Source organism: Pongo pygmaeus, chromosome 15 (genome assembly GCF_028885625.2).
Source record: "Pongo pygmaeus isolate AG05252 chromosome 15, NHGRI_mPonPyg2-v2.0_pri, whole genome shotgun sequence".
Taxonomy (NCBI): Eukaryota; Metazoa; Chordata; class Mammalia; order Primates; family Hominidae; genus Pongo; species Pongo pygmaeus.
Genome location: NC_072388.2, coordinates 29,508,095 through 29,516,751, shown reverse-complemented (window position 1 = coordinate 29,516,751; position 8,657 = coordinate 29,508,095).

Genomic DNA, 8,657 nt, shown 5'->3' with positions numbered 1-8,657 from the left:
GATACTAATTTGGTTAAATGATACGGTTATTAAGAAATATTTCTCTCAGATTGCCTAGAAATACTGTATGTCAATATTGCTTCCTTTATCCTCCTAGTCCTCCCATATTTAAAAAAAATTACAAAATTTCATTACATACAAAAAGTATAGACACTAGTATAATTATGAACTATAATATACCCATTACTAGTATTCAATGGATCTACTCAGTATATGGCCAATTGTGTTCATCTGTACTCTACCCACTGTCCGGTCAAATGACCTTGAATCCTAATTACCATATCATTTTATCTATAAATATTTTTGAATGAATTTCTAAGCAATTAGGACATTTTTGTTGTTGTTGTTGAGATGGAGTCTCGCTCTGTTGCCCAGGCTGGAGTGCAGTGGCACAATCTTGGCTCACTGCAACCTCCACCTCCCTGGTTCAAACGATTCTCCTGCCTCAGCCTCCCGAGTAGCTGGGATTACAGGCATAGGCCACCACGCCCGGCTAATTTTGTATTTTTAGTAGAGATGGGGTTTCACCATGTTGGTCAGGCTGGTCTCGAACTCCTGACCTCAGGTGATCCACCCACCTCGGTGGCTTCCCACAGTGCTGGGATTACAGGCATGAGCCACCCCTGGTCCCAGTTTTCAAAATCATACAACAATTATATAACTTTTTCCCCTAATGTGCACATTTTGCAATCTATAATAAGAAAATATAATTCTCTACAGAATTTGGGTTCTTGAAAGTTTTCTTTAAAAAAAAAAAACTTTAGATTAAAAATAAAAATTTATTTTTCTTAAAAGAGATGGGGTCTCTCTACCTTGCCCAGGCTGGTCGCTAACTCCTGGGCTCAAGTGATCCTCCCTCCTGCCTCAGCCTCCCAAAGTGCTAGGATTACAGGAGTGAGCCATCTCGCCTGGCCCTGGGTTCTTGAAAGTTTTCTATTGAATACATTTTTACAAATTAGATCCCACTTTTCTTTTAACTGGCTTATAAAGTAATTATTATGTATCCAAGTATATTTATGCAGAGTAATATTATGTATCCAAGTAAAGTTTATGCAGAGTAATACACTTTTTATTCATTGGCAAGAATAATTTTCCTTAAGATAAAAGGACAGGATGTTTACAAAGAGCATATTATAGAAAGATTTTTTTAGCCATGGAACAACTAACTAGAAACATAAAGCACACAAATTTTACACCTATTATTATTTTTGTCTTCACTACCAAGGGATATGGTAAGATATAGTGAATCATGTAACAAATTGTCCAAATTCCAGAATTTATTTTTAAATAATCATTTTTGAAATCTTTAGAAAATAAGCAGTGATTCTTAGAAGACAGCATTACTAAGAATTAGTCATCTCAAGCTAAACTTACTGTCTTATTTAACTTTTTATTTTGAAATAAGTTTGGGGTTATAAAAGTTGCAAAGGTAATTTAAAATTTTCTTTTTTTTTTACTTTTTGAGATGGAGTCTCCCTCTGTCGCCAAAGCTGGAGTGCAGTGGGGCGATCTTGGCTCACTGCAACCTCCACCTCCCGGGTTCAAGCGATTGTCCTGCCTCAGCCTCCCGAGTAGCTGGGACTACAGGTGAATGCCACCACGCCCAGCTAATTTTTGTATTTTTAGTAGAGACGGGGTTTCATCATATTGGTCAGGCTGGTCTTGAACTACTGACCTCGTGATCCACTCGCCTTGGCCTCCCAAAGTGCTGGGATTACAGGCATGAGCCACTGTGCCTGGCCTAAAATTTTCTATATGCCCTTAACCCAGCTTCCCCGAATGTTATTGGGATGATATAATTGATGTAACTGAATTTTGAGAAGGCATTGGCAAGATTTTCTTTAAAGTTTTATTAGAGACAAGCTGGGTGCAGTGGCTCACACTCATAATCTCAGCACTTTGGGAGGCAGAGGCAGGCAGATCATTTGAGGCCAATATGTTATTATTATTATATTGACCTAGGTCAGTGGTTCTCAGCCTTGGCTACACATTGGTGACCTAGAGCTCTTTAAGAAATACTGACGCCACTGGGCGCGGTGGCTCACGCCTGTAATCCCAGCACTTTGGGAGGCCAAGGCGGGCGGATCACAAGGTCAGGAGATTGAGACCATCCTGGCTAATACTGTGAAACCCCGTCTCTACTAAAAATACAAAAAAATTAGCCGGGCGTGGTGGCTGGCACCTGTAGTTCCAGCTACTCGGGAGGCTGAGGCAGGAGAATGGTGTCAAGCCAGGAGGCAGAGCTTGCAGTGAGCCGAGATCACGCCACTGCACTCCAGCCTGGTTGACAGAGCAAGACTCCGTCTCAAAAAACAAAAACAAAAACAAACAAAGAAAAAACAAAAACCAATGCCTTATGTCTAGAGACTGACGACAACCAGTAAGCCTGAGACAATGGGCATGATGTCGAGATGAGAATGGAAGAATGGAAAGGCAGCATATTGTGAAGGGCACTGAAAGTAATAAGTAATGTTGAGGTGTTTTAATTTCTTTTTCTTTTTTTTTTGAGACGGAGTCTTGTTCTGTCGCCCAGGCTGGAGTGCAGTGGTGCGATCTTGGCTCACTGCAACCTCCACCTCTCAGGTTCAAGTGATTCTCCTGCCTCAGCCTCCCAAGTAGCTGGGATTACAGGCACCTAACACCACGCCCAGATAATTTTTGTATTTTTAGTAGAGACGGGGTTTCACCATGTTGACCAAGCTGGTCTTGAACTCCTGACCTCAGGTGATCCACCTGCCTCGGCCTCCCAAAGTGCTGGGATTACAGGCATTAGCCACCATGCCCGACTTTTTCTTTTCTTTTCTTTTTTTTTTTTGAGACGAAGTTTTACTTTTGTCGCCCAGGCTGGAGTGCAATGGCATGATCTCGGCTCACTGCAACCCCTGCCTCCCTGAGTCAAGTGATTCTCCTGCCTCAGCCTCCTGAGTAGCTGGGATTACAGGCACCCACCACAACGCCCAGATAATTTTTGTATTTTTAGTAGAGATGGGGTTTTGCCATGTTGGCCTAGCTGGTCTTGAACTCCTGACCTCAGGTGATCTGTCCACCTCGGCCTCTCAAAGTGCTGGGATTACAGGCATGAGCTACTACACTTGGCCTTGATTTCATTCTTGAAGTGGAAGAACTATCACAGATATGGGAAGAGATAGTGAAGCAGGGAAACAACATTATTCAATTATTGGAAGTTTTTCAAATATAATTAAAATTATATGAAAGATACATTAAATGTAGAAAGTCTGGCCGGGTACAGTGGCTCATGCCTATAATCCCAGCACTTTGGGAGGTCAAGGCGGGCAGATCACCTGAGGTCCAGAGTTTGAGACCATCCTGACCAACATGGAGAAACCCCGTCTCTACTACAAATGCAAAATTAGCTGGGTGTGCCGGCGCATGCCCCTAAATCCAGCTACTCGGGAGGCTGAGGCAGGAGAATTACTTGAACCGGAGAGGCAGAGGTTGCAGTGAGCTGAGATCGCGCCATTGCACTCCAGTCTGGGCAACAAGAGTGAAACTACATCTCAAAAAAAAAGAAAGTCAAATATTTTTCAATGCTAATACTGATTAAAAGAATATTTAAAGAAAAAAATATGGGCCAGGCACAGTGGCTCGCCTGTAATCCCAACACTTTGGGAGGTTAAGGTGGGCAAATCACTTCAGCTCAAGAGTTTAAGACCAGCGTGGGCAACATAGCAAAATCCCCGTCTCTACAAAACATACAAAAATTAACCAGGTGTGCTGGTGAGTATCTGTAGTCCTAGCTACTTGGGAGGCTGAGGTGGAAAGAGTGCTTGAACCCGGGAGGCGGAAGTTGCAGTGAGCGGAGACCGTGCCACTGCACTCCAGCCTGGGTGACAGAGCAAGACTCTGTCTCAAATAAAAAAGAAAAAAGCCGGGTGTGGTGGCTCACGCCTGTAATCCCAGCACTTTGGGAGGCCAAGGTGGGCAGATCACCTGAGGCCAGGAGCTCAAGAGCAGCCTGGGCAACACGGTGAAAACCCATCTCTACTAAAAATACAAAAATTATCTGGGTGTGGTGGCAGGTGCCTGTTATCCCAGCTATACAGGAGGCTGAGGCAGGATAATTGCTTGAACCCGGGAGGTAGAGATTACAGTTTGCTGAGATTGCACCACTGAACTCCAGCCTGGGCGAGAGAGTGAGACTACGCTTGAAAAAAAAAAAAAAAGAAAAAAGGTTGGGTGCAGTGGCTCACGCCTGTAATCCAACACTTTAGGAGGCCGAGGCAAGCAGATCACAAGGTCAGAAGTTTGAGACCAGCCTGGCCAACATGGCGTAAACCCCGTCTCTAATAAAAATACAAAATTAGCCAGGTGTGGTGGCACACACCTATAGTCCCAGCTACTCGGAAGGCTGTGGCAGGAGAATCACTTGTACCTGGGAGGTGGAGGTTGCAGTGGGCCGAGATTGTGTCACTGCACTCCAGCCTGGTCAATGGAGCAAGACTCCATCTCAGAAAAAGAAACAAAACAAAACAAAACAAAAAAACTGATGCCTGGATCCTATTTTCAGAGATCCTGATTGAAGTGGCCTGAGGTATATCTTGGACATTCAGAATTTTAAAAGTTCCCCAGGTGGAGAAAATATTTGCAAAAGACATACTGGATAAAGGATTTTTATCATCAAATAACCTTTTTTTTTTTTTTTTTGAGATAGGTTGTTGATCTGTTGCCCAAGCTAGAGTGCAGTGGTGTGATCATGGCTCACTGCTGTCTCAGACCCACTGGGCTCAAGACATCCTTCTACCTCAGCCTCCCAAGTAGCTGGAACCACAAGCGTGCACCACTGCATCCAGTTAATTAAAAAAAATTTTTTTTTGTAGAGATGGGGTCTCAGTATGTTACCCAGGCTTACAATGAACTCTTAAAACTTACAAGAAGAAAATGAATGCCATGATTTTAAAAATGGGCAAAAGACCTGAACAGACATCTCACTAAAGAAGATATATGGATGACAAATAAGCATATGAAAAGATGTTTGAGATCATATATCATTAAGGAATTACAAATTAAAACAACAATAAGATATCACTAAACACCTATTAGAATGGCAAAAATCCAAAACACTGACAATACCAAATGCGGGCAAGAATATGGAGCAAGAACTCTCATTCCTTGATGGTGAGAATGTGAAATGGTAGAGCCACTTTGGGAGACAGTTTGACAGTTTCTTATAAAACTAAAAATACTCCAGGAGGCTGAAGCAGGAGAATTGCTTGAACCTGGGAGGCGGAGGTTGCAGTGAGCTGAGATCATGCCACTGCACTCCAGCTGGGGGGACAGTGCAAGATGCCATCTCAAAAAAAAAAAAAAAAAATACTCCTACTTTACAATCCAGCAGTCATACTGCTTGGTATTTACCCAAAAGAGCGGAAGACTAATGTCCACACAAAAACCTGCATATATACGCTTATAGCTGCTTTATTCATAATTGCCAAAACCTGGAAGCAATAAAAGATGTCCTTTGGCAGGTGAATAGATAAACTGTAGTACATCTATACAGTGGACTATTATTCAGCACTAAAAATATATGAGCAGCAGAGAAAGGTGGCACGTGGTTGTAGCTGCAGCTATTTGGGAGGCTCAAGTGAGAAGATCACTGGAGTCCAGGAGTTTGAGGCCTGGCCTGGAATGTGGGTTGGTTTCGGGCCAGCCTGGTCTCAGTATTGCGACCTTGTCTGAAAAAAAAAAAAAGGCCAGGCGCGATGGCTCACACCTGTAATCCCAGCACTTTAGGAGGCCAAGGCGGGTGGATTTTGAGGTCAAGAGATTGAGACCATCCTGGCTAACACGGTGAAACCCTGTCTCTACTAAAACTATAGAAATTAGCTGGGTGTGGTGGCGTTCGCCTGTAGTCCCAGCTACTCTGGAGGCTGAGGCAGAAGAGTCGCTTGAACCTGGGAGGTGGAGGTTGCAGTGTGCTGAGATTGCGCCGCTGCACTCCAGCCTGGCGACAGAGCAAGACTCCGTCTTGAAAAAAAAAAAAAAGAAAAGAAAAAAAGGAAGAAGATCTATTTTAAAACTGAGAAGCAATAATATTTCAGGTATTCCAGGTCTCAATATGGAGACCCTGTCTCAAAAAAAAAAAAAAAAAAAAGAAGACATGAAAGGAAGAAAAGTCTATTTTTTTAAAAAGTTCCCCAGGTGAATCTAATGTGCAATTAAGGTTGAGAACTATTGACCTTCTTTGAACACATATCTCCTTCAATTTTTATAATATCCATCAAATTACGTAGCTGTTGTTACCCATTTGATATATAAGGAAACTAAGGTTTTTTTGTTTTTTGGGGTTTTTTTTTTTTTGAGACAGAGTCTCACTCTGTTGCCCAAACTGGAGTGCAATGGCACAATCTCCGCTCACCGCAACCTCCACCTCCTAGGTTCAAGCAATTCTTGTGCCTCAGCCTTCCCAGGAGCTGGGACTACAGTCACACACCACCATGCCCTGCTAATTCTTGTATTTTTCGTAGAGATGGAGTTTTACCATGTTGCCCAGCCTGGTCTTGAACTCCTGACTTCACATGATCCACCCGCCTTGGTCTCCCAAAGTGCTGGGATTACAGGAGTGAGCCACTACTCTTGGCCAGGTATTACCTTTATTTTACCTAAGAGGAAAAACTCAGAGGTTAGATGACTTCCTCGGAGTCTCACAACTAGTAAGGGACAGGTTTCATTCTCAAATCCATGTCTTCAACTCTATGGCTCTTAGAATCTGAAGGAACATTAAAGATAATCTACTCTACTTTCTCTCATGCTAAAGTACTGTGCACCTGAGTAGTACTGTGCACCATCCCTGACTAGTGTGTGTGTGTGTGTGTGTGCGCGTGTGTGTGAGAGAGACAGACAGAGAGACAGAGACAGAGACACAGAAAGAGGGGGAGGGGAGATAGGATCTCACTCTGTCATCCAGGCTGGGATGGAGTCGCATGATCTTGGTTTACTGTAATCTCAGTCTTCTAGGATGAAGTGATCCTCCTACCTCAGCCTCTGGACTAGCTGGGACTGTAGACTAAGTTTTAAAAACTTTTTATAGTGATGAGGTCTCACTATGTTACCCAGGCTGGTCTTGAACTCCTGGGCTCAGGAGAGCCTCCCACCTCAGCCTCCCAAAATGCAAGGATTACAGGTGTATGCCACAGCCCCTGACCCATTCCTGACTTGTTATCCAGTCTCTTTTGTCATATTTCCAGTGTTGGGAAATTACTACTTCATGAAGCAATGCATTTTACTTTGATCTACTAGCTCCAATGATTACAAAATGGTATGACCAAGTATACATATGAGAGTTGGCAGATGGATGTTTGAAACCCAGTTCCCCATTTTATTAGGTAGGTGAATTTGGGAAAGTTATTTAACATCTCCAAACCACAGTTTCCTGGCTGGGTGCAGTGGTTCATGCCTGTAATCCCTGCACTTTGGGAGGCTGAAGAGGGTGGATCACTTGAGGCCAGGAGTTTGAGACCAGTCTGGCCAACATGGAGAAGCCCTGTCTCTACTAAAAATACAAAAATTAGCCAGGTGTGGTGGTGTGCGCCTGTAGTCCCAGCTACTCGTGAGGCACAAGAATCGCTTGAACCCAGGAGGTGGAGGCTGCAGTGAGCTGAGATCGTGCCACTGCACTCCAGCTGGGTGAGAGAGTAAGACTCTGTCTCAAATAAATAAATAAATAAATAAATAAATAAATAAATAAAAACACAGAAAATACCTATTTTCAGTGTTAATCATTTTATATATATAATAAACTAATGTATAAAGACTAAATAATAATATATATTAAAGTATTTTTCTAACTGTAGCCAGGCGCTGTGGCTCATCCCTGCAATCTCAGCACTTTGGAAGGCTGAGGTGGATGGATCCCTTAAGCCCAGGAGCTGGAGATCAACTTGGGCAACATGGTGAAACCCTGTGTCTACTAAAAATACAAAAATTAGCCAGGCATGGTGGCGCAGGCCTGTAATCCCAGCTACTCGGGACGCTGAGGTATGAGAATCGCTTGAACCCGGGAGGCAGAGGTTGCAGTGTGCTGAGATTGTGCCACTGCACTCCAGCCTAGATGACAGAGCGAGTCTCTGTCTCAAAAACAAAAAAACCCCCCAAAAAACAAAAAATAAAATAAAATAACATATCTTGCTAACTGTAAAGCTTAATAGAAACAGATTTTAACTTTAAAGTGGTTAATAATCCTAAAACCTACATGGCATCTCAGTACTTTCTTGTTTTAAATATCTAAAGGCTCCCCTTGCCCAAAGAACAAAGTTCAAACTCACTACGGTGTTCAAGACCCTTGAGAAATTGTCTCCAATTAACCTCAGTGATCTCTTCCAGCCACTAACACCACTCTAGGTACTAACCAAACTTAGTTTCCCACTCTTCCTGATTGCAGACCACATTCTTTCATACCCAGAACTTCACAGAAGTTGAGGATAGCCAGGGACACTTACATTTGTAGTTCAAACTTGAAGACATGTCCAAACAGACATTTTCTGTAGCATATTTTATAGGTTTTCATCTACCAATTATGCCACTGATACACAAAAAACATAATGCTTTATCGTTGTGCTATTCATAACTATAAGGTTAACTTTAGAAAATTAATTCATAGGCCGGGCACGGTGGCTCACGCCTGTAATCCCAGCACTTTG